The sequence below is a fragment of the Taudactylus pleione genome, unplaced genomic scaffold (assembly GCF_031769625.1).
Source record: "Taudactylus pleione unplaced genomic scaffold, aTauple2 ptg000573l, whole genome shotgun sequence".
NCBI classification, from domain to species: domain Eukaryota; kingdom Metazoa; phylum Chordata; class Amphibia; order Anura; family Myobatrachidae; genus Taudactylus; species Taudactylus pleione.
Window position 1 is genome coordinate 2189715 of NW_028284975.1, and position 26131 is coordinate 2215845.

The 26131-nt window shown below is 47.9% G+C and overlaps 1 protein-coding gene across 3 annotated transcripts in view; it reads right to left on the reverse strand.

The window, feature by feature from the left end:
• Positions 1 to 26131, reverse strand: part of DDIT4L (DNA damage inducible transcript 4 like) — a 46814-nt gene that overhangs the window by 17465 nt on the left and 3218 nt on the right. Inside the window, exon 2 of one of the 3 annotated variants that reach the window (XM_088453220.1) lies at positions 1212 to 1258. The exons of the other annotated variants lie outside the window; for them this stretch is intronic. The gene's annotated coding sequence lies outside the window, so the exon portion shown is untranslated. The remainder of the gene's footprint in view (positions 1 to 1211; positions 1259 to 26131) is intronic. 3 annotated transcript variants of the gene reach the window in all.

Below are 26131 nucleotides of genomic sequence, written 5' to 3' on the forward strand. Positions count from 1 at the left end.
GGGCAGCTGTCGATTTTAATTAACAGCTTGCCCCATTTTGGAGGCGGGCAGGGGGGGTGGCTGGACAAATGGAGGCATTCCCGAAGGAACAACTGCCATTTGGGGGCGGCCCCACTAACATCACGAGTGATGTCAGTGGGTGAGTTTCCCGCTCTAATAGAACCGAAAGCTCACTGGGGCTTGCGGGAACGAGACCCTACCACAAGGGTCTCGTTGCAAGTCCCGATGGTCGTGATGGTCGAGACCATTGTAACCATCACCTGGCCGCTCGCAATAGCTGTGGGTGGTCACCCACAGCTAAGCGAGTGGCCAGGAGGCCGCACAAAACCCCCCCCCAAAAAGCCCTGATTCAGAGCGAGCACTCTTTCAAAGCGTCCGGCTCTGAATCAGGACCACAGTCACTAGTAACAATACTGGCACAGCACTGGGCTGGAGGCAGTATTAAGTGTATGCGCAGCTCAGGGGGTGGGCAGGGTACAGACCCCCAGAACTCTTGGGACCTTAATGCTGGGGAAAAGTGGATCTACAGAAAGAAACCCTTTACTCCAGCAAGGCCTCCAATCACTCCACAATAAATACAATGACAACACATGGATAAAGGCCCTCCCCAATAAAGACCACTTTGTGTGCTCATCGAATGTGCTGCTATATGTCACTGTTCTGTGCCTCCTGTGTGACACCATGCACTCCTCCAAGCCCCTCCTGCTGCTGCTGGATACACACAACACACACTCCCCACTCACCTAAAAGCATATTTCTGCCAGCATGGACCCACTGGATTCCAGCCTGCCTGCAGCACATACACACAGACAGTAGAGGCAAATAAGCACTTCTTAGTGACACTCTGCCACAGCCGCTTCAGCTCCTGGAGCTCACGGGGCTGAGGAGGGTGTATGTAAGCCCCTGCCCTGTCCTGGATTTTGGTGCACAGGTTGTGGTTGCTATAATGGCACTGTGTCACACAATGACAATCTGAGTAATGGTGCTCTTGTCCTGTCACCTGTCAGGGGTATAAGTGTCCGGGGACCAAGTGACTGACTGTGGTGGCATTGCATGTCAATTTGTGGTGTCCTCCTCAGAGTGGCACCCTTACACAGCCCTGATAGCACCTCTATGAAACATAATGCCACAGCAGTGGCAGACAGGATGGCAGTTTAACAAACTATATGACTGTATATAATGTTTTCATTAATCAAGAAATAATATATTACCAATGCACTTCTCAAGCCAGTAGAGTTGATTGCTGCCGGTGTAATATCTAGTGGAAAAATAGATCACCATCAGACGTACTCCACACAGGAAATGAAAGGCCCGAGGCCAGTACAGTTGATTGGAGGTGCAGTATGCAGTGGAAGGTAAAACATTAATTATTTATTATAAGGAAAAGTATTCAGAAACATTGAACAAACTATTAAAACCAAGCTTCCAAATGTAAATTTTCAAATGCACACTGAATCCAAACAGCAAATCACAGACCTCAGGTGCTGCCAGAGTAAAGTCTAGTAAAAAAACACATCACAATCAAACTTACTCCAAACAGCAAATTACAGGCCAGAGGCAAGTACAGGTAAATGGAGATGGAGTAACAGGCTAGTAGTCTTTACACCAAAGCAAGGTGGGCAAAGCCCAGAATGAAAAGTAGTGCACAATGGAATTGTCCTTGGGCCCTCCAAAACACCCTTATGTTGTATGCTAAAAAGGATATGCACAGTTTAATAAACCAATCACTTCAGGGGCTGTGCCCCCAGAAAAGAAAACATTTTGTTGGTTTGTTTAACTCAAGCTACTGTACCAATCGGCTTAAGGCTAACAGTGTGTATCATGCTCAATGTTCAAGATGTCATCATCACCCTTGTCACTGTTATTAATATCATCATCGCATAATATAAGCTCACCCCCACTGGAATCCACGATTACAGTTTATGTAATTGGCACCAAAAGTTTTCCTCTTTGAATATGTAGTTAATTTTGATGAACATCAGTTTTGCCACATTTTTTGAAGTATACTCACTCACAAGGTTCCCGTCTGTCCTAAACACTCTTTCCAAGTACACACGTGAGAGTGGGCATCTTATGTTCACCATAGCTAGTTTGTATGAGGGGCTCCAAATTGCTTTTTTATCTCCCATTATTCAAAGGAATTATGTGAGATGCTAATTTGTATGTTAACAATAAAGTAATCATCCACCATTCTATTGATGCTTACTGTATCAGTTTGAGTCACGGTAGAGGTGTTAATAAATGTGCACAAATCTTTTAGGCCTGACCATATAGCATAATGTTTTTCTCTGGTGTATTGAGTTGACACATCATCTTCAGTGGGTCTCTTGGAAAAGGTCAGATTTTTCCTGGCAGTAGAATATGCAGGAGAAACTGAAGTAGGGAGCTTCGTCGTGCGCATGCGCGAGACGCGACTAGCGAAGGACTTTCCTTCGCTCGTTGTGTCTGATCAAAGGGGGCGTGCTGTCGATGTTGATTGACAGCACGCCCCCTTTGGTGGGCGTGCCGGGGGCGTGCCTCCCAGATGGGGGTATTCCCAAGGGAACGCCAACCATCAGAAGCCAGCCCCACTGACATCACTAGTGATGTCAGTGGGAGTGATTTTGGCTCTGATAGAGCCAAAATCACTCCGGGCCTTGCGGTTGAGAATCTCAACCGCAGGCTTCGGCTCGCAGTGGCGATGGTCGCGATGGTCAAGCCCATCGCGACCATCATCCTGCACACTCGTATATGCTGTGGGTGGTGACCCACAGCTATACGAGCGTCCAGGAGGACGCTCCATAATTATGATTCAGAGCGAGCGCTTTGGTCAGAGCGTCCGGCTCTGAATCAGGGCCCTTGTGTCATGTGCCATTTGAACTGGCAATTTTCTTGCAAGAGCTCTTTGTATCTCTTAGTCAGTTGTAAAGAAATGACATAGGACTTAAACCTAGGATCAAACATGGTTGCCAAAATGTAGTGATTCAATTGCAAGATGTTGCAAATCCTTTTGGTCCTAGTGAAGCAAAATTGCATATTGCCTTTGGAAGAAGGTGTCTCTGGGCACCAAAACAGGCTACCAGTTTGTTGCCAACATGAATGTTTATATGAATGACCGCTGATCAGCAGTGGCAAATTTTACCTAGGGATAATACCTGCAGGACCACAGACTCCTTAGTAAAATCTGCCAGTTCAGTGAGCTAGTTGCAGTCCGTGACTGCACTGGCTGCACTGTGACTGACAGTGGCTTCCCATTGGAAGCACTACCTGCCAGTCACACACAGGACATGCAGCCCCAGGGGGAGGTGTTTTCTCCCCTTGGGACTGCCAGTCTGGGCTGCCATTAGTAGAAAGCAGCTTTCAGTGGAAGCTGCTGCTCTGCCTTTCTGGCAGCCCTACATGGCTTCTAGGGGCTGCAGCCGATGCAGTTCCTAGAAGCCAGTGTCATGCACATATGCGGCGCCACTGTTACTTCTGCAAATGCGCCAGTCCCGGCACCTGCCAAATCTATTGCACAGGCCCTGGGACCCGGGAGGCTGGACTAGCAGCAGCAGCTCCCCAATGCAAGAAGCAGAGCTTGCCCTAGCCAAATTAGTGCCCTAGGCAAGATTTTGGGTAGTGCCCCCCCTCCCCCAGTTAGATCCTGAACAGGGGTGTGGACTCACAGAAGGAGCATGGTCTCACTGTACTGTAGCCACTTCACCCATTGTGCTGTGCTCTCAGCACCTCTCTCCCAGCACAGCACAGCACCCTTCTCCCCTCTCCCAGCAAAGCACCCATCACCCCTCTCACAGCACAGCACAGCACAGATCACAGCACCCATCACCCCTCTCCCAGCAAAGCATGGTGTCAGCACCCTTCATCTGACCCAGCAAAACACCCCTCCCTCACCCAGCACAAAACCCCTCACCTAGCACAACACCCCCTCTTCCAGCATAGCACTGTGGGCCTGATCCAGAGCCGGACGCTATTTGTGCTCGCTCGTTCAGAAAAAGAGGCCGGCTATTTAAATTGAGCGCTTGCTCTTTGCGGTCTGTTGACGTCTCTATGTCTGAGCGAGCGAACGAAACATGCGCTCGCTATTTTGTAAAGACGCCCCCTGGCCGCTCGCATCCTACGTCATCTCCGCTATTTATTTGATTAATCGAGTACATCGAAAGGCGTCTGATCTGCTCGCAGTGCTTGTGGTTGGATTTTCCTACAGCAATCATGCGAACAGTTCAGGCTAAGAAACAACCAAGTGACGTGGTCGATGACGCTGCTTTGTTAATTATGCACACCCTTAAAACACCCGTTTTGACCGGTAGGCACGCCTGCGTTCGAATCTCCACTCTCCGTTTTCAAGCACCTTCCCCTGTTACCACCCACAAACGCCTCATCCTGTCACTCAAATTAGCAGGCACTCGCTATTTTGCGAGCGCTTGATTTCCGACCGCAATGACTGGTTGGCGCATCGACCCATACACATGCGCAGATGTGCGAACATCGCTCAGAGCGAACGAGCGGCTGCTTACGTGCGGCTCTGAATCAGGCCCTGTGTCAGCACCCACCCTCACCCAGCACCCCTATCACAGCAGAGCACCACTCTCCCAGCAGTGAGGACCACAGCACCCCAACCCTCTCTCAGTTCCAGACTTACTTTACTTGAGCGCAGCCTGCAGAGCAGCCGTCTCGAGGTTCCCACTTTTCCCAGCTCAGGTTGGCAGGCCATGTGCCAAGGTATGCCTCCAATGCACTAACCAGTGTAACCACTACTGCCATCCAGATGCCCTGCCCACACAAAACGCCGCTGCCTGCTTACTGTTTGCTCCTGCTGGGCCCGATCAGAGCCGACAGCTGAGCTCCGATCGTGGATGCAGAGCAGCGGCAATAACAGCTGCCAGAGTCTCTGCCCGGCCGGCAGCAGGTGCCTCGGCCATGCGTGTCCCAAACCTCCGCTGATCCTAGAGGGGCTTGGATGCCCCTAGACATTCCAAATGGCCTAGGCATTTGCTTAGTTTGCCTATGCCTAAGGCCGACTCCGGCAAGAGGGTAGGAGGCGCTTCAGCTAAGTATATTTGCTGCTCTATGCCACTTATGATGATTTCCATGGCATCACAATATCTTGCTCCCTGTCTGAGCAAAAAAATATTTTGGCTAAACTGGGAATAAAATAAAAATGTTCCTACCTTTTACATTACATAGACTTAGGGCCTTTATTCAGGTTGGTTTGCAAGGCTGCGTTTGCATTCAGCAGGTTGATGTTTGCATTCTGCATATGCATATGCATCACAGTGTACGCACAGGCCGCTGCAATCGGGGAGTGACCACAGCCAGCACGCAGTCCCATCTCCTAGTGGATGACATGTAGTGTCCATTGGGGGGGTGGAGAGGGGGGTGGTCGGCGGAAAGCAGGTGTGCCAGTGCATTTGGACACCATTACAGGGGTGTGTATAATTAAGCCCCTGTGATTGCATACGCTGCCAGAGGTCTAGATGGTGGCAGGAACTTTAGCAGTTTGTGAGGTACATTAGGATCAGGTCAACCACAACTGTGCGATTGGTTTCCGATGTTACTTGATGTTACTGATGGTTTGCTGACTTGCGGATGCATGTCATGGGAAGTGGGCGGCTTTACACAGTGATGGCGTCTTGGTATAGTGCTGCGGTTGCCATGTGATTGCAGTCATTAGCATATCTTCGCAGCTATCGGGTGAGTGCGATAGCAGCCGTGCGATCCGTGCTGAATCAGGCACTTAATTTGCCCTGACCATATTCTTTATTTCTGATGATTGCTCTGAAGAATTATTTAAGAAGCTGACTCAAAGCATATTGGAGCTGCAAAGTATGAAGCTAAATGTACAGGCAGTGTAGATGTATATATTGCAATACACTATCCATTGGGAAAAAGCACAACTTTAGATAAGTGGATAGGTGATATACAGGGCCGGACTGGGACTAAAAATAGGCCCTGGCATTTAAAGCACAAAGGCCCACCGTGCATCAGCACCTGGCTCCTGGCCTAATCTCCTCCGCTTACTATTCCTGACACCTCCTACTTCTTAGTCTATGCTTTTATAATTAATATTACAACAACCTACAAATATACATCGTTATCTGTATTAAAATACATACAACAGAGGGCATTCTGCATGAGGGGATTCAAACATGTGCCATAGTCAGACATTTGGTATTTGGTTGGTTATGTTAAGTAAAGCTGGCACTTCATTGGTGGAGGTCACACACAAAGAAAAGTAAAGGCATTTTGCCAATTGATGAAGCCCTAGCTTAGCAGTTGCCGAGGATTAGATTGTGATTACTGTAGGAATTTTTTAGGGCAGGGGTGCTGCACGCAGAGGAATACACATCCATGCACACCACAGCAGAGCTATTGCCACACATTTTGGTGCCCTGTGTGCATAAAAAGCATTGGTGCCACCATTTATAGATGCAGAAAGGCGCGCATCAAAAAAAAGCAGGTGTGGTCTCCCTGGGAAGGGACATGACCATACAATAGTACCCCCAATTCAAATGATGCCACACAGTAGTGTCCCTTAGTCACATTAAACTGCACAGTAGTGCCAGTTCGTCACATTACACCACACAGAAGTGCCCCTTCGTCACATTACACCGTACAGTAGTGTCCCTTATTCACGTTACGCCACACAGAGCCCATTCACGTTATACCACACAGAGCCCATTCATGCTACGCCTCACAGTAGTAGTGCCCCTTATATAATATGACTTACACAGTACAAGGGAACGGGATGTAGTCAGCATGTGGGATGCCGACGATCAAAATATTGGCGGCGGGTTCCCGAAGGTAAGTATCGGGGATTAGGGGAGGGTTAGGTTTAGAGGTTAGGCACTAGGGGAAGGGTTAGGTTTAGGCACTAGGGGGAGGTCAGAATTAGGCACTGGGCAGGGATGGTTAGGGGTAAGGGTTAGAGCTAGGTAGGTTACCTTGTGGTGTCGGGATTCTGACTGACTGGATGCAGCTGTCAGTATTCTGATAGGCGGCATCCCGACCGCCGTTTTCCCATACCCAACTGCAAGGAACTGGTACAGCGGCAGTGAAGAGCACCAGGGGCAGGACCGGCTCCTGGTGAAGCAGCACCCTGTGCAATAATGTTTTGGAGCGCACCCCACCTCGTCATTTAGCACCCTGTGTATTATACTGTATATATGTATATATATTTATATAAAAATTTTGAAGGGACTTCTGCGCTAGTTGAATTTGTAGTGCGTCCGTTGCCCCCCAAATTAACTCTTCAGCCAACCAGGAGGCATAAACATACAAGGAACAGGCGGCACTCGTGAGGAGTTGTCAAATCAGGCACACCACACGCCTGTTCCGTGTATAATAATATATTATGGGCTCTATTTACTACAATCCGCATATTAAATGCAGATTGTAGTGTGATATTAACGACTGAATTCGCATCGCGAATATCACAGGGATTTTCTACAAATCCCTTGCAGGGACAGAGCTTGCGATAAAGCTCTGTCCCTGCGAATCCCCTTTGGAGCCCTATCACAGTATTTTCGTAAAAAATACCGTATTTAAGTGCCCGGCGCATGCGCCGACCGGTCGCCACTGCTACCCCCCCGGTGCTAAGCCCCGCCTCCCACGATCGCGGACCCCCCGCGACCCCCCTCTCCCTTAATTACACTTACCTGCATGCTCCAGGACTTCGGTGATGTTCTCCATTCCTCCGGTCAGGTGATCTCCCATACTGCACTGGGGCCCGATCACCTGATGACCAGGCAGCAGTGCACTATGGGAGACCAGCTGACCAGAGGGATGACATCACCCAGAGCCCCGACCACCGGTCCCTGGAGTCAGGTAAGTAAATTTTTTTTTTCAATATTTTTTTTTCTTTTTTTTTACAGTAAACAGCTTGCGGTCTGTTTAGACCACACAGCTGATTACAGGGACCGACTCCCGGCTCTGCTCTCACCGTTAGAGCAGAGCAGGAGTCCGGTAACCGGGGGAGACCCTGGATAATGCCACTTCCAGGTGGAATTATTATCACAGGGCTTTCCCCGATATTTCTTCACATTTTATTTTTAGTAACTCTGGTCGGATCACATTTCCCATTACAGTTATGGGAAATGCGATCTGCTTTACTAAAAATAAGTGATACTTAGGGGTTGGAGTAGAATTTTACGAATTCTACTCCAATTGCCCTGTAATAACTATAGGTGATACTAAAATAATGTGAAATGGGTGTGAAAACACCCCTTTTCACTTTTTTTTAGTCAAAATAATGTTAATAAATAGAGCCCTATGGGCTCTATTTACCACAATCTGCATATTGAATGCGGATTGTAGTGTGATATTACCGAGTGAATTCGCATTGCGAATTCAGGTAATATCACAGGGATTTACTATAAATCCCTTGCAGGGACAGAGCTTGCGATAAAGCTCTGTCCCTGCGGATCCCATCCGCACTCTAGTCGCGGTATTTTCGGAAAAAATACTGCGACTAAGAGCCCGCGCATGCGCCGACCGACCACCGCTACTACCACCCCACCGACGCTAAGCCCCGACCCCTGGCGCTAAGCCCCGCCCCCGTGATTGCAGACCCCCGCGACCCCCCCCTCCCTTCATTACACTTACCTGCATCCTCCTGGCCTCCGGTGATCTTCTCCGGGCTTCCCGATCAGGTGATCTCCCATACTGCACTGGGGTCTGATCACCTGATGACCGGGCCCCAGTGTACTATGGGAGACCAGCTGACCGGAGAGGAGCCATCACCGGAGGCCCGATCACCGGTCCCTGGATTCAGGTAAGTAAAAAAAAAATGTTTAATTTTTTCTTTCTATTTTTTACAGCAATCAGCTTGCGGTCTGCTTAGACCACACAGCTGATTACTGGTACCGGCTCCCGCCTCTGCTCTCCCCGTTAGAGCAGAGTGGGAGCCCGGTAACCGGGCGAGACCCTGGATAACGCCACCTCCAGGTGGCGTTATTATCACAGGGCTGCCCCCGGTATTTTTTTACAATTTATTTTTAGTAACTCTGGTCGGATCACATTTCCCATTACAATTATGGGAAATGCGATCTGCTTTACTAAAAATAAGTGATACTAGGGGTTGGAGTAGAATTTTACTAATTCTACTCCAATTGCCCTGTAATAACTACAGGTGAAACTAAAATAATGTGAAAAGGGTGTGAAAACACCCTTTTTCACTTTATTTTAGTAAAAATAATGTTAATAAATAGAGCCCTATGTGAGAGAGAATGGAAAAAGATATGGTGGCATTCAGAGTCTTAAGCAAAGTCACACAGGACAGGTCCTAAAACGTTGATATGCTAGGCTAGTGGTTCTCAAACTCGGTCCTCAGGACCTCACACAGGTCATGTTTCCAGGTCACCCAGCAGGTGCACAGGTGTAGTCATTACTCACTGACACATTTTAAAAGATCCACAGGTGATTCTGTGAGGAGACATGGAAAACATGCACTGTTTGGGGGTCCTGAGGACCGAGCTTGAGAACCTGTGTGCAATGCGGCTGACGATCCCATGCAGCGCTTTCATGCACCGGATCGCCCAGTGTATACGGACCGCCCGATATGTTGGCCCGTCGACACTACGGTTTAGTGTGTACCCAGCTTATGATTCCTAGTGCCACCATATCTTTCTCCATTTTCTGTATTATATGAGACGTAAGGCGGCACTCATGGGAATTTTCAGAAAACAAGAGTCAAAGACACTTAGGGCCTGATTCAGACCCGCTCGCGAGCGCTCGCAAGCGGGTCGATGTTGGCCCAGTGCGCATGCGCACGAGGGAGCCTGCTCCGTCGTGTGCATGCGCGAGACCCGGATAGCGACGGCCAAGGCGTCGCTCCGGGTCTAAATACAAAGGGGGCGTGCTGTCGATGGTGAGTGCTGGGGGCGTGGCTGGCCAGACGGAGGCGTTCCCATGGGAATGCCTACCATCTAGGGCCGGCCCCACTGACATCACAAGTGATGTCAGTGGGAGTGCTCTCGGCTCTGATAGAGACGAGGCCCTACCACAAGGGTATCATCGCAAGCCTGATGGTCGCGATGGTCTTGACCATCGCGACCATCTTCCTGGCCACTCGCTATAGCTGTGGGTGTTCACCCACAGCTATACGAGCGGCCAGGAGGCCGCTCTAAAATTCAGAAGGACGGCCCTGATTCAGAGCGAGCGCTCTGTCAGAGCATCCGGCTCTGAATCAGGGCCTTAGTGTGCAGAGTCCAAAGTTTCAGACCGTTATCAAGAACACACAAAACATACATAAATCACATACCTTTATAGAACATATCTCTCCGTTGTCGCCACCTTCCTTGTACACCCACGCTGACGTCATCGCAGTGGGACAGGAAAGCCGCCGCGTCAGCAGTTGCGGCGTGATGACATCATCCGCTTTCCCGTCTCCACGGCAACGTCCGCCAGTGAGGAGGCTCCGATGCACGGGCGGAATGGACAATGCCAGGGACCCAATACACAAATGGACAATACAAAAAATAATGCCCTGTGTATAATATAACTGATGATACAAAAAAAATTATAAATAAAATTAATATAGACACAATACTCAGTAGAAAATCAACACCCAGTGAATATATAAATCCAAATCTTACCTACCACCACATAGAATAAATGATAATATAAAATACACCAAAAAGAAAGGTAACTGGAGTCCAGGATGACCCAAAGGTCGGCTGTCAAAAAACACCACTAATCAAAAAATATATAACACACACATACATATACTGTATATATAGAGAGAGAGAGAGAGAGGAAACATAATATGTAAGTTTGACTTACCCATGAATGGAGACTGGGTTGTAGCTGTCTCACCATTATCTTCACTGTTCCTAATTCTTTATAGTGCAGGCAGCAGGGAAGAGGTGGAATTCGGGTTGCAGGGAGAAGAGGGATTTTGGACTGCAGAGGAAGGTGGGTTTCTGTCTCCAGGGGAAAGGGGGATTTGAGATGCTCTGCAGGAGAAGGTGGAAACGTTTATGTCTGCAGGGGAGAAGGGGGGGATCGGGCTGCACTTAAGGAGGAAGGTGGGTTTCTGTCAGCAGGAGGGAGGGGGGGGAATTGGGTTATATTGTAGATGGAAGGGAGGCTTCCAGCTGCAGGGGGAAGGTGGTTACAAGCAGGGGCGTAGAGAGATACGCGGGGCCCCGGTAAAGAGGGGGCGTGGCCTAATCATGGGAGGCGTGGCCACACCCCCTTGAAAAAAAAAAACAAGAACATTGTTTTGCAGTGGCGCTGCGAGCCGGGGAGGGGGCGCTGCGAGCCCCCGCAGCCCGGCGCAAAGCCAGAGGGGGGCACGATCAGTGTGATCGCTCCCCCCATCAGGCATAGGAGATTGCTTGCGGCTGCTAAGCAGCCGCAAGCAATCTCCCACTGCAGCCCAGCACACAGCGTGTGCTGGGCTGCTGCAGAGGGAGGGAGGAAGTGAGGGGGGGTGGCGCCAGACGGGGCCCCTCTGGAAGTCCGGGCTCGGGTAAACTGTACCTGCTCCCCCCCTCTCGGCGCCCCTGGTTACAAGCTGCACTACAGGGGGGAGGGGGGCATCTGGCTGCAGGGGGAAAGTGGATGTCACTCAGGGCAAGGTGAGTTTGTCTTGTCTCCAGGGGAAAGGGAGGATTTGGGCTACACTAGTGCAGGGGAATGTGTGTTTATGTCTGCAGGGAGAAGGGGGGGATCGGGCTGGACTTCAGGGGAAGGTGGGTTTCTGTTTGCAGTGGGAAGGAGGGGGGGGAATCAGGCTGTATTGTAGAGGGGAGGCTTCTAGCTGCAGGGGAAAGGAGGGGAGGGTAGGGCTGTTTTTTAGAGGAAACAGGAAAGGAGCCTTCTAGCTGCAGGGGGAAGCGGGGGTAGGTTTGCCGGGGGGAAGGGGTTTAAAATCTGCACTACAGGGGGAAGGGGGGTAAAATCTGCCTACAGGGGGGAGGGGGGCATCTGGCTGCAGGGGGGAAGTGGGTGTCAGCCTCCAGTAGCAATGGGGAGGACTAGGGATTCAGGGAGGGAATGGTTGCAGTGCACAGAGTCCTGATTGAAAGCAAGTCTCGTGAGATGTTGGTGCAGGATCCAATGAGACCTATACTGTGTGTAGCTCCGCGGTGGTAATCCAGCTCTGCAGAGAGGGAGGGGAGGGCAGCCGAGGGCAGCAGGTCCAGCTATGATGGAGGTTGAGCAGGCGGGGGCACCGCACTGGAAGGATGTCAGCCAGGGTTCACATCTAATAGTCGAGGAGCTGCCGTGCAGAAGCTCCGGTATTGAGCCTCTGCACCAGGCGTCCATCTCACTCTCGGGCCTGGCAGTAAGGTTGGTCTGGCCGCATGCACCTCTGTGTTGCCTCACTGCCGCCACCAAGACTCCCCCTGGCGGCATTGCCCGGACGGGCCAATTGGCCCTTCTGGCATTTGCCAGAACTGCCCGATGGCCAGTCCGGCCCTGGTGATATACCTGTAGGCCTGATTCAGACATGTATGCTATTCAGATATTTACACAGCGTTCAATGATAATTGTCAATGTGTGTATGCATCTGGTCACAGGGACTGTGATTGGCTGTAAGGGTGCATTTGTGGGAGGTAACAGGGAGTGGTGGCAAAGAACACAGGTATGTCACAACCAGTTTTGGGGCGTACGCAGTAAAAGTGGCTCCGGAATATCAGTACACACAGCGTGACCATAAGGCTCCTGAGTAGTTTGATTATTGAAGAATCTGCGACCGATGCTGCATCTTTGTACCCAGATGCTTGGATTTGCATTATTTTCTCACAGCAGTTGCGTACAGGATTGCAGCTGCGATGGCATTAGTGTACATCTCTACATCAGGCCCTGTGCCATGTGTGCCGATACGTTTGTTTCGGAAGCCTATTTGTCCACTTATATTTGGCAATATGGTAGGAGAATAACTGGAACATTTCCATTTAAGAGGCATGAGGACACAATGTGATAGCAGGGAGCACCAAGTCATTGCCTGGATGGTGTGCATGGAAGTGTACATGCCCTATTTCATCATTTTGTTGAGCTTGTAAAACAACAGACAAGATGAATACAGGAGGTGGTGTACAGTTATGAATATGTATCAGTGCAAACAGGCATATGTAAATGTGCTGAGCCTCGTCAGTTTTATGTCGATTACCTCAGTAAACATGTGAACGAAAGTAAGAAAAACACTGAAAGGTAGTAAAATTACTTTTTTTTCGAACTTTATGAATGCTATTTAAACAAACTTATTCTTACAACTTTGTAAACGTTTGCACGTTATCAACCTTTTCCAGATCCTTAATCATACAATTTTAACTAAAAACTCTTTTTCTCTGTACATACAAAACACATCTTGGTACAATATACTGTACATGTCCACATAATAAGTGAAAATATCTAACACCCAGGAATACAGACATTATGAGAACCTTGTGATTGAGCTTACTCAATGACCCTGCTTGACCTTGCTTGAAAATTTAGTTTTGCAAAAGTTCCTTAATAAAGTCTTAAGGGAGCTTCAGTGAACTAGTAGTTTCTTATACTGCACTTTGGCCCTCATTCAGAGCCGCTCGTAAGCGGTCGTACGCTCGTGATTGCGATCATTTTTACAGTCGTTCGTCGAATAGCGAACAGGAAGTGACATGTCAAATGTGATTGACAGAACTGTCCGTTTTGGGGCGGTGACGGGGGTGGAGATGGGAAAACGCAGGCGTGTCGAGGCATTTTTTGGGCGTACATAAATTATCTGATGCGAACGGCCAATGTGAACGGAACAAGTGTTACGTCACTGTCTGATCCACTTTCCATTCCAACTGCTCGCTCAGCTTGTGGTCTGGTATTCTCTACCGCAATGACGATGGTCTCTTCGTTCTTCCTGTGGCTCATCGATGGTTTCCCGATTTATCAATTGAGGCCTCAAAAACAATCAGTTTTGAATTGCAAAAATGCTTGTAAGGTGTTTAGCAAATAGCCTTTTTTTAGTAGCAAAAAACCGTACGCAGGTGAACTACTCAGCTGATAATTTCTGGGTTAGACAATCAATTAGCTTACAAATTTATTTTACATTTGCGTGTTTTTGCCAAATTTGTTTTTTTTTTTTTTCCGTGCAACAATATTGTACGCAGGTTTGTTGTTTTTCTTCATTTTTTAGGGCCCAAGAAAACAATCGTCCTTTTGTTTTTTGCTAAGTGTTAATTAAAACTCATAAATTGTTTTTAACCCTTGGTTTATTTTTCCCTAAAAAATGTTTAGATTTCCGTGGTATTGTTTGTAATGTTGTTTGCGGGATTACCTTTTAACCATTTTTTGAATAAATTAACAATAGAATTTTGCAGATTTTCAACAGTATTTTTTATTTTTTTTGGTCTATTTCTCAACCAATTTTGGGGAAATAAAAAAAACTTGATAATTTAAAAACAAATAACAAATGATTTTAAAAACACACAAACAAAATAAGTGGCATTTGAAATCCACAAACAAACACAATTAATAAAAAATTCACAAGAAAGGAGAGGGAGGTTTTGGGCATTAAGGAATATGGGGCAAACACTGAGAAGGATTGTGGGAAAATTAGCCAGTGCTGTCATCGCCTTTTGGCCGTTTGGCCGGGGTAGAGAGGGAGCCTGAACAGGTCCGGGATGTTGTGGCCTCTGGACTAGGCATAGGGCTTGGTACATTTGGAGGGATGGCTGTTGTTGTGCCAGAGGTGGAGGGTCCTGATGTTCCGGCAGGAAGGGAGGCCGGCTCCAACATGTGCTGGCGAACGAGCTGCTCCAGGGCATTTGCTATTCGCACGTTGGCCCCAGTATTTTCCGCCAGGGCCTTAGCAATGGTCACGTTGGCCGCAGCACTTTGCTCCAGGGCGTCCGCCACCCGTAGCAGATTGGCGTCCATCCTCCCCAGAATCTCGGTCTGCTGATCCGTTTTAATATTGAGATCAGTGAGGAGGCCCACTGCCTGCGAGGGGGAATGCCCTGGACTGTCTGCCACAGGGTCCACAGCCGGATCTACTGCTTCCTCCCCTGCAGAGCCAGCAGAAATTCTGCGGCCAAAGCTCCCCTCTGGAGCAGACTCATCCGCCTGTGTCTCTGTGAGAAAAAAGAGAAAAGAGTAACATTATAATCTTGATATTGTCCCAAACACATTTCTGAGTTGTTAACATTACAACATTTACCTGGGGCAACATGAGGAGCCGCAAAGTCTGGCATGTCGGTATCCATGTTCGACACGCCAAACACCTCCTCATCCTGCACACACCCCTGGGCCAGCTCCTCCAAATCTGTGAGCTCCAGTGACACAGGGGTGGGACCCCCACCTGTCCCCCCTGCATGCCTAGCCCTAAAAGCCAGTTTTTGCTTAAGACGATATTTGAAGTCGCTCCATCTGTGGGTTAAATAGTTGGCATTATTCCTGCAGTATTTGGACCTGTAAACACTTTTTACTAAAATGTAGTTTTTACGTACCGGCGTTTGACCTCCCGGGTTGAACGTTCACAATCACCCACCCTATTGACACCACTGGCTATGCCATCCCACATTTTCCAATTCTGGCTTGCACCCATATTCCTTGGTGCCTGTGGCAGGTTGTCATTGCACATTTGCACCAAAACCTCCATCTCCTTTCTTGTGAATTGTGGCTGCCTTTTTTTTTTTGGTTTAGTTGGCCTACTAGGCTCAGCAGCCTCTTCCATGGCATCCTCAACACCTTTTTTTAAAAATGGGATTAAAATTTTAAATGTAAAATTTGGCCAAAATTATTGTTAAACAGTATCCTTTAGCCCAAAAAAGAGAAATACTTACCTGGCGCCTCTTGGCCAGTGCTTTGCTGCTCTGTAGTCATTTTGGACTTTCAGGTCTCACTACAGCAGACCGATTTGGCTTTTCAGTGACGTTTTTATACATTAGATTTCAACAGAAGAAAGAAGAAAAAAGTAAGCATCTTGTGTGGTGCACTCTGAACCAACTAATTTTAAAACATATATTTTTATTGGTATGTATTAAAATATAAGGATCGGTGAAATATTAAAATAAAGTTAAGTGTGAAGAAAAAAGAAAAAATGCAGTGTTTAAAATAATACGACTGCTATATAACAATGTGTATCTAATTATCTTTTAATTTCTAGGCTAAATTGCCCTGTTATTTGCACCAATATCATGAATAGAGGATCTATAATGTTAACAGTGAGATCCTGTGTTTATAATAGTGTGTCAGAATAAACTGATACTGTGTTTGCAACACTTTATTGTATCTCTATTCATGGGTCTACACTGGAACTTTGTAATAAATATACTGGGTCTCATGTGTTGTGTCCTCTAGTAGTTATATGTCAGATGTTCAATAATATATCTTGTTTCTGGTTTTGACATTCATCCATATATAAATATATATCCACTGGTCAGCAGCTAATATCCTATGAACCGTGATTACATTTATGGATAATAGAGTTACTGACTAATTTGTCCTCTTCTGTGTCTTACTGCAGTGAATATTTTAATCATTGCTGGCGGTGAAGTACAATATTAATGAGTATAGAATATATATTTAGGAAAACAGCATCCCACTTGCACCTAATTATTTGATAATACGTGATGCCGCTCTTCTGCTGCTATTAGTATATTAAATACGTATTAGGGGAAATACAACAGAATCCCACTTGTAGCTATTTGTAATAAGTTTTATGCTGCTATTACTTATTCTATCTACCAGACATACATGTGAATGAGCATTGTGTTACAGCATATGATAAAAAAGCAGACTTGATATTCCGCATGTGGCTTCTGTTTAAATAATACAAGTCATCACTGCTTAGCGGTTGGTCTCCCGTTTTAGCTGTATGTTATTGTTATCTGTTCTATATGCTGAACGTACAAATAAATAGGCACTGGATTACAACATATAATAAAGAGACAGGTATATTATTCCGCTTGTGGCTTCTGTTTAAGCAACACTAATCATTGCTGCTTAGTGGTTGGTCTCCCTGCAACCAAAGAGGAGACGGACGGTCGCTATTTCGAACGTTCGTTAGCTAGAGGAGGGGTTGGGAGACTATGGGGCGGAAGATTAGCTGCGAACGAAAATACGAGCGAGCGGTTTAATTTACATTTTCCCGCTCATACTTGCGTCCGGGTCTGAATCAGGCCCTTTGTCCAAAAACATTGGAAGTTGTCAGACAACATCCTAAATTCTACATATGACCAGTTCATTGGTTCACTCACTTCATTCTGTTTAATCCCTTAAAGACACTGGACTTACAGTACATCTTGAAGGATTTTATCATCAATCTACCTCCTCCATAAGGCCATATGGACATCTGAGTGTTTTCTTTTATAGCTTACCTCTATTTGCTTCTCTTAAGGGGCTGCCCTCTACTGCTGTTTTAGCTGACCTCTTTTGTGAAAGAAGATTTTATTTCATCTGTGGTCTCTTGGATGCAGTTTGGAAATCTTTCTCTACTAAAGTAATGCAGCATATCCACTACGCGATGTTACTGAGCGATTGCACGATTACGACATTGTAATCGTGCAATCGCTTAGTAATCGTGCACAAATCGGGCACTATTATGTCAGAAACGACCAGCGATGCGCGCTCCCGCTGGTCGCTTCCAACATCAATCATCTGCTGAACATGCTGGTCTATCTGCCGATAACGACAGATTACCCATGTTCACAGATGATTGATGTGCCTGCACTGCAGGGGGAAGGGGAACGACAGTACAATTATGATGTCGTAATCGTACTGTTGTGCTGGTATCTGCTAGTGGATATTAGAGATGTGCGGGTTTGGTATTACTCAGTTTTACTCGGATATGTTCGGATCTCAAAAACGTCAATTTATTGGCTATCGGTTATCACGTGTTTTGGATGGTATACAATCGGGAAACCGGCTGCCTTAATACCGACAGCCAGCTTTCCAACTGTCATATCCCGGCGAGTGTGAAATGCCGGGAGTCTATATCTAGACGCCTGTCATTTCCCCTATGCCGGGAGACAGCTGCGGGGGTGGAGGGTTAGGTTTAGGGCACCCAGGGGGGAATTAGGGTTAGGCACCCCCCGGGAGGGTTAGGGTCAGGCTAGGGGGAGGGAGGGTTAGGGTTAGGCACCCTCGGGGGGGACTTAGGGTTAGGCACCCCCCCGGGGGACTTAGGTTTAGGCAGCAGGGAAGGGGGGGTTAGGGTTTGGCAATTAGAGGGGGGATTAGGGTTAGGCACTTGGGGGGGAGGTTAGGGTTAGGCACCACTAAGGAGGGTTAGGGTTAGGGGGTTAGGTTAGATTAGTTTATTAGCGACAATCGGGATTTCTAGCGCTGTCGGGCTTCTGCTGCCGGGAACTCCGCTTTTGTCGGCCAGGCGCTGTCGGGAATCGAACCGCCAGCTTTCACACTGATTCCGTTTTGGATAGCCAATAAAAGAAATCTGAACTAATCCAAACTTGCAATAATTTTGGCGAAAAGAACCGAGTAAATCTGAACCTGCACATCTCTTGTGGATACGCGGCTTGAGAATCACAATAAACTTTGCTGATCACCCCTAAAAATATTGGAGGGACTGAACTGATTACCTGCAAACTTTTTGAGAAATTACATCTCTGGAAATTGTAAAAGCAGGGTGAATCTTCCTCATCCTAATCATTATTTTTACAATTCTAGTACTAAAACATTATTTTTTGTTTTTGGGTTTCATCCCAAATTGACCTTAACATCCTAATTCTTCTGATGATTCTGCATTGCTGAATTTAAGTTAGAAATCCAGATTTCTTGATAACCAAACTTGAGGTATGATCCCCCTGATTCTCAGTATGACAACAGGATACAATATAGCATACCGTTCCACTTAAGACTTGGCTAGGCTGTGTGTGGAACAGACCTGACCCGAATACATGGGTGCTCAGCAAATACTTATGCAGTGGATGGACACTGATGTTGATATATGGTGCAGTGTACATGTTGAACAAATATTAGGTGCCAGACTATTTCTTCTGCAAATTAACAACTTATTAGTTTGCATATATCCTCCAGCACATGAATCTTGATGGTTGCAAAACATATATTCAAACTCAATGCCAGTGGCGTAAATAAGGGGGGTCGAGCAGGGCGTGTTCCCTGGGCACCGTATGACCGGTGGCACAGGGGGCGCCGCCGGCCATGGTACCGGCTAGTCCTAGTTAGCCAGTGTAGTGCCGACCGCAGTGAGTGTGGTCAGCACTACACATTATACACAGGAATGGCGCTAAACTTCCCTGTGCCCAGGGGGACCACTACTGGGGGTACTGTATAAGGGGCACTACTAGGGGCCTCATAAGAGGGACCACTACTGGGGACATTGCATACTGGGGGTACTGTATAAGGGGCACTACTGGGGTTAAGGTGCTTATGGAAAGGAATGTTCAGAGTGACAAAAAAGGAGTGCGTCATTTTGACAGGCCCCATTTTTAAGTGGCCATGCCCCTTGTGACCATGCCCATTTTTGCAGTGCGCACCGAAGGCGTGTGCACATAGGGTGGGGAGGCTCCATTTTTACATTTGCCCTGGGCTCCAAATACCATAGTTACGCCACTGCTCAATGCCAATCTCCTTCAGAATTAGGACAAGTAACATGGTTGCTAATGATTCCTCTTTTATATAGGTTTCTCCCCTCTTCCATACACAGGGCTCCTCCATTTGGCCAAGGGACTCCTTCCCTCCTGATCAGCTTTGATTCCTGTTGTCACCCCCCACTCATGGTATGGCGGTGATTTGTGTGGAGGCTCTCATACTGGTGGGACATCCTTCCCTCCATCAGAAAACATCAATGATTTGATTAACAAATCCTCCGGTAGGATCCTTGCCAGCAATGGATATGTAAAGTACAATAAAAAAGACAAAACAGGAAGGTGCTCATAGTGTTGTATATCAACCAGTTGGTGGGATTAAAGTTATTATATAATATACATGATTCTTTATTAGAAGAAAAACAGGTGTGATACCCTGCCATAGCGAGGTATCAATCAAAGAGCTCTCTGAACATGTACAGTGGCAGCTATAGAGGAGCCACAGCTGCAGTAACCGGGACTCAGCCAGTAGGGAGGTCTCATGCTGCCGGTGGGACAGTGAGAGGACTCGAGAGAGAACATATTTAAGAGGTGGAGAGCTGTTAGGTAGGCTGAGTTGGTGTAAGGTACCTGTGAGGTAGAGGCTCCATGCCTGCTGGCTACGCTGAGGAAGGACAAGGGAAAGAAACAGTCCAATTCCTGTGGATACAGAGAAAGGACTGAGAGAAAGAAAACCCCTATGACTTGTGACAGGAGCAGCTATTCCAGGCCAATCCAGGCAGGGCACACTCTGCTGTCCTGTCCTACTCTTTGCGCATGCGCGAGACCCGGATAGCGACGGGCAAGCCGTCGCTATGGGTCTCGCTGCAAAGGGGGCATGCTGTCGATGTTGAGTGACATCCCTTTGGTGGATGTGCCGGGGGCGTGGCTGCCCAGACAGAGGCGTTCCCAAGGGAACGCCTACCGTCTGGGGCCGGCCCAACTGACATCACAAGTGATGTCAGTGGGAGTGCTCTCGGCACTGATAGAGCCGAGAGCACTCCAGGGCTTGCGGCAACGAGACCCTAACACAAGGGTCTCGCCGCAAGCCCGATGGTCGCGATGGTCTTGACCATCGCGACCATCTTTTTGTCCGCTCGCTATAGCTGTGGGTGGTCACCCACAGCTATGCGAGTGGCCAGGAGGCCGCTCTAAAAAAGAGAAGGAGGGCACTGATTCAGAGCGAGCGCTCTAAAAGAGCGTCCGGCTCTGAATCAGGCCCCATATACCTATCTTGCCTCCCAAATTTCAGACATAAACTGGTGAAATCAGGGTGATAGTATTTCTTTGTACCTCATAAAAGCTACCTTTACTATACAGAAAGGAGGAAACTTACGATAACAAATAACTGTGGCGTTTATCTCAAGAATAATCGCCAGGAATGATGTCATGTAAATGTATATATATATGAATGTGTGTATCAACATGGTTTCTAGGCAGTGTCCTGTATTTGACCAAAGCTTGGAGGAGATTTGTCTTCCTGGAACCAGGCATCTAGATAACCATCTCTTCTCTCTACAGGCCATAAAGTTTGGGGAGAGATACATCCTTAATGCAGATGGTCAGACCTGGTCAAGCCAGGTCATGGGATATAAAATCCTTTAGAAGGGAAACCTATTTGTGATATATTTGTATTGTCCATATTTGTACTACCTTTTTCTGTAATCAATAACCTTGGAAATATTTTTCGGATTAAACATTCTTAATCCAGTGTATTCTCCGTGTTCTTGTCGAATTCATGAGCCTGTGAGGTCAAAGCCATGTACCTATATGTGAGTGTGCAAATTGAGATTTGAGCGGAGAACCTAACGACTCCCGTTAACTTCGTTGGTGGTGGCAGAACCGTGTTAGAGTAACCGCACGTGCTGAGGTAACCATAAGTCACTGGTGTCGATTCTCAGATTGAGGTATTTGGAGAATCGGCCGGCTGGTCATGAGAAATTGGTGGCAAGCGGTGGGATGATGATAATTTTTGTTTTTATCACAAGAACTTAAGTGAATTAATGGTGTGTGATTCTTGAGAGAAACTACATCATAAATTCACCTGAGAATTACGCTCAAGGTTTAGATTTTAAACGTACATACATAGCAAATAGTTTCTGCTCCCCCCCCCCCTCTTGTTTTTCTTTTCTATTTTATTTGGCAATTAGTTTGAGGTCCAGAATGACCACAGAGTACCTGCAACAGAAAAGAGATGACCTTGTGGCCATGTGTATGGAGAGAAACATTGCCTGGAAGGGCCAGAACAAGGATCAACTGGCCCAATTACTCCAAGTGGCGGATCAGAATCTTGTTGCTGAAGGTGGCCAGACAATGGACAACCCTGCTGCAGAGGCGCAGTCTGTACTGGACCTTACAACAGATGCACAGCGGGGGTCGGACACCTCTGCTGGGTCAAGTGAGTTTGCACTAGAGAGTTTCCTTCAAACTGCTGATAGGCATATGAAGGACAGGGACATTGCCACAACTCTGCAGCTGATGCAGCAGTTCCAAACGTCTGCGGACAGGGAAGCTGCTGGACGCCAAGCTGACCAGGAAGCTGCAGCACGCCGAGCTGACCAGGAAGCTGCAGCACGCCGAGCTGACCAGGAAGCTGCTGAGCGGAAGGCAGTCCGAGAGGCTGAGGCTGCGGAGCGCCAGGCTGCGGCTGAGGAGCGCCAAGCTGAGCGCGTGTTCCAGCTGGAGATGGCCAGACTCCGCGGACAGAATGCCACCTGTGAACCGGGTAGGAAAAAGCCCCGGCATGATCAATTTCCTGTATTGGAGAAGGATGGCGACCTCGATACGTTCCTGAGGGGGTTTGAAAAGACTTGCCGACAGTTTGCACTGGACCCCAGTGAATGGGCAAGTTATTTAACCCCTGGGCTGAGAGGAAAAGCTTTGGAGGCGTTTGCAGATCTTCCCCAGGAACTGGATGGTGATTATGCTGCGATTAAAAAAGCCTTGTTACAGCGTTTCAACATCACCCCTGAGGCTTATCGACAAAAGTTCAGAGACTCAAAGCGCAGTCCCTCTGATACCTATGCGGGACTGTTAGCGCAATTGTCAACCCTGTTGCATCAGTGGGTTGATGGATTGCAGGTGATGGACTTTGACAAACTAAAGGACCTTATTCTCCAGGAACAGTTCCTCGCACTGTGTCCAGCGGAGGTCAAAGAGTGGGTCCTGGATCGGGAACCCAAAACGTCTCAGGAGGCTGCCAGCCTGGCAGACAAGTACACCAGCACTCGGGCTTCTGTGGTGAAGAAGAGCTGGGGGATGCCAGGACAAGCGGCATGGAGAGAGAGACGATCTGGAGGATCACCCCCGCGGTACCCTGCAAAACCAGCTGTTGCTGCACCTTTTGGGGGGGCGGGGGGAAAACCTGTTTTGGCAACTGGCCGCAGGTGTTTTACATGCAATGAGCTGGGGCACATCAGTGTCGATTGCCCCAAGAAGAAAAGATCAACACCCGCTCCTGTGAGTGGCCCGGCAGGGAAACCTGTGCCAGCCATCCTGTCTGTGGAAGGGCCCCAAGGACACCCCCGGGACAATCTACAAGCAGACCAGGTAGGACACCAAGTTGCACTTGGGCTATTAGACTCTGGCTCAGACCTGACTCTCATCCACCCAGCCTTAGTGGGTCCCGAGGATATTATTCTAGGGAAGACTATTACAGTGCGGGGAGTGGGTGGGGTTCACCCAGAGGTGCCTATAGCTCGTGTGTATCTTGACTGGGGAGTTGGGAGAGGTATCCGGGATGTTGGGGTTCTGGACAATTTACCTCCTACAGTACTGTTGGGGTGTGATTTGGGGAAAATGCAAACGAAATATGTAACTGAGAATTATGTTATAAATGATGCAAAGGTACAATCTAACCCAGTTTTTCCCCAGGTGACCCCTGCTGACCAACCAAGCACGAGTACAAATGAATGTGATTGTATCAGTGATGTACAAAGTTCTGTTCTAGCAAATAACCCTTTGCAGTTCCACAGGCCGGAGTCCGGTCAGTCAGAACTGGGTCTGATGGTGTACCCTATTGAAAAACTGTGTAATGTACTGTTAACAGATGATATTGCAAATGTACCATCATCAGGGGTTGGAGTGAATACGGTATGCAACAATGAGTCCAATGTAACCCCTTCATTTACAGTAATGACCCGGCCCACAGAAGCACAGAGGGGCTGTGAGTTAACCCTTGCAGGTGTGGAAACCAGCTCAATAGAGGTTAATCCCCCTCATCCCCCCTCCCTCCCTGTACACAGGTCAGTCTCAGACACTGAATTTGGAAAGGGCGGGGCAGCTGCTACCCTAACTCCTTACAATGACCAGGTAGTCCAGAGGGATGCTATCAAAGCTGCACAGGACACTGACCCTAGCCTGGAATCTGTAAGAGCACGAGTTAGCCGAGCAGGTCAGGAAGGGAAGCATGTTAGAATCAGCCAGGAATACCAGGAAGGGAAACCAGATATAATTTTTGTGGAAAATGAAATATCTTGGGAGAGAAATGTCAGGGTTGTACAACAAGGTGCAGTTACTGGCATAGCCGAGTGTCCCACTGTATATGGTACTGGTGAAATTACTCCAGTCCCTGGTGCAAATGATCTGGAAAAATTACAAGTACCAGGGATTGATGGTAACGAAATGTGTAAACGTGTGTCTGATGTGACTCCTGCCATAATTGCAAGTACCAGGGAGGAAGCAGCACAGAGGAGCTGTGCAGTAATCCCTGAAGGAATGAGCAGTGGACTGCTAGCAGTCACAGAGGACAGTAATATTGTGTGTCCAAAGTCTCCCCACCCTCACACACAGACCCTCATTCCAGCAGATCTAGGAAGACAGGAAGTTTTCAAGATGGAATCTGGTAGGGTCAGTAATGTGTTAGAGTCCACCCCTGTTTGTATGGCAACTGATGGTCCAGGTATCAGGGCCAAATTACATAGTTCCCAGAATGTGATGTATCCCTGTGCTAAGATGGGTCATGAGGGGGAGGAAAGGATTCTAGCCCCAACTAACTATGACAGAGAGAACCTTAGCCTCAAACTTCCTGCTGCTGAGCCTGTGCTTGTGATCCTGTCACACACCACTGACCCAGTCATGAGCCATACACCCCCCACTGGGCTGTTGGATAAGGACCTGACTGGAATGCTGCATAGCAATGTATCAGAATTAGTTGATTCTGTGAGGGAGGAGGGTGTGTCAGAGCCACAGCTGACACAGTTAAGCATCCTACCCCTTGAATTAGAAATGCAGGCTGGTAACCAACTGTTTAAAAATGTGATGTCTGATTGTACGTTGTCTCCAATGACTGACATGGAGTTTGCAAAAGTTCCTTCTCCTGTTGTAGGTCTCAGGGAGCTAGAGATTGACAATGATCACTCCCAGATACTGTGTAAGGAGATGGAGCCAGGGCAGAGTGATAAAGGGAAGTACTCCCTACCTGAACCAGCAGTGATTCAGACCAGGTCAGATGAGCTGGAGGCCCAGGACTGCCCAGAAGGCATGAGTGAGGTGCCGTACTCAAGGCACAGGGTAGAAGGAGGTATCCTTCACCCACAACCAGACATGGTGGAGGCTATGACTGCATGGTCTACCCCTAAAGTTGATGAGAAGGTTGTGTCTATGTTAGGTACTGCCGAGTACTCCCACCGGTCTGAATCCCACTCCAGCACCCTAAACCAAATACTTAGGACATTTGTGAAATCCCAGGGAAGAGACCAGGAGAGGTTCCTGCCGCATCTCTTCTTGCCATACTGCGATGTGCCGCAGGAACCCTCTGGACTCCTATGTGGGTGCAGGGTGTGCAACCACTTAGATTTGGTTAGGAAAGAGTGGGAAGGTAAATTGATTCCCCCTGAAATGTCAGTGGTGTCATACATGGTGACGTTCAGGGAGGAGTTGCAGTCCCTAAGGGGAATGGCGCAGAACGATCTGAATGCTGCTCAGGAGAAACAGAAGCTCTGGTATGACTGCAGCATGAGGGAGGGTACATTTGAGTTAGGCCAAAAGGGCCTGGTGCTGAGCCCTATGCAGCTGACCAAGCTAAAGGCTGCCTCGGAAAGTCCCCAGCTACTAGTACCACATCTCCAAGATATCAATAATATGTTGGCACAAGGAGATGGGTGGAAGAGGCAGACTGTGCACCACAGTAATTTGCTCATAGCTTGGCATAACATGGAAGCTTGTGTAATAGCCAAGTGTCACCTAAATGAAAATGATCAGAAATCTGACCCCTTGGTGGATTTAGAAGCTGCTACGCTGCCATTAGAAGACATGGTAGTGGGGGTCACAGGAGAGAATGTGATAGGTGGATCACTGTCTCTCCTGTGCCCATCTTCAGGGGGAGGTGTGGCGTTTATCTCAAGAATAATCGCCAGGAATGATGTCATGTAAATGTATATATATATGAATGTGTGTATCAACATGGTTTCTAGGTGTCCTGTATTTGACCTGTAGGAATACAAAGCTTGGAGGAGATTTGTCTTCCTGGAACCAGGCATCTAGATAACCATCTCTTCTCTCTACAGGCCATAAAGTTTGGGGAGAGATACATCCTTAATGCAGATGGTCAGACCTGGTCAAGCCAGGTCATGGGATATAAAATCCTTTAGAAGGGAGATGACAAGAATGTAGGGTATGTTACCTGC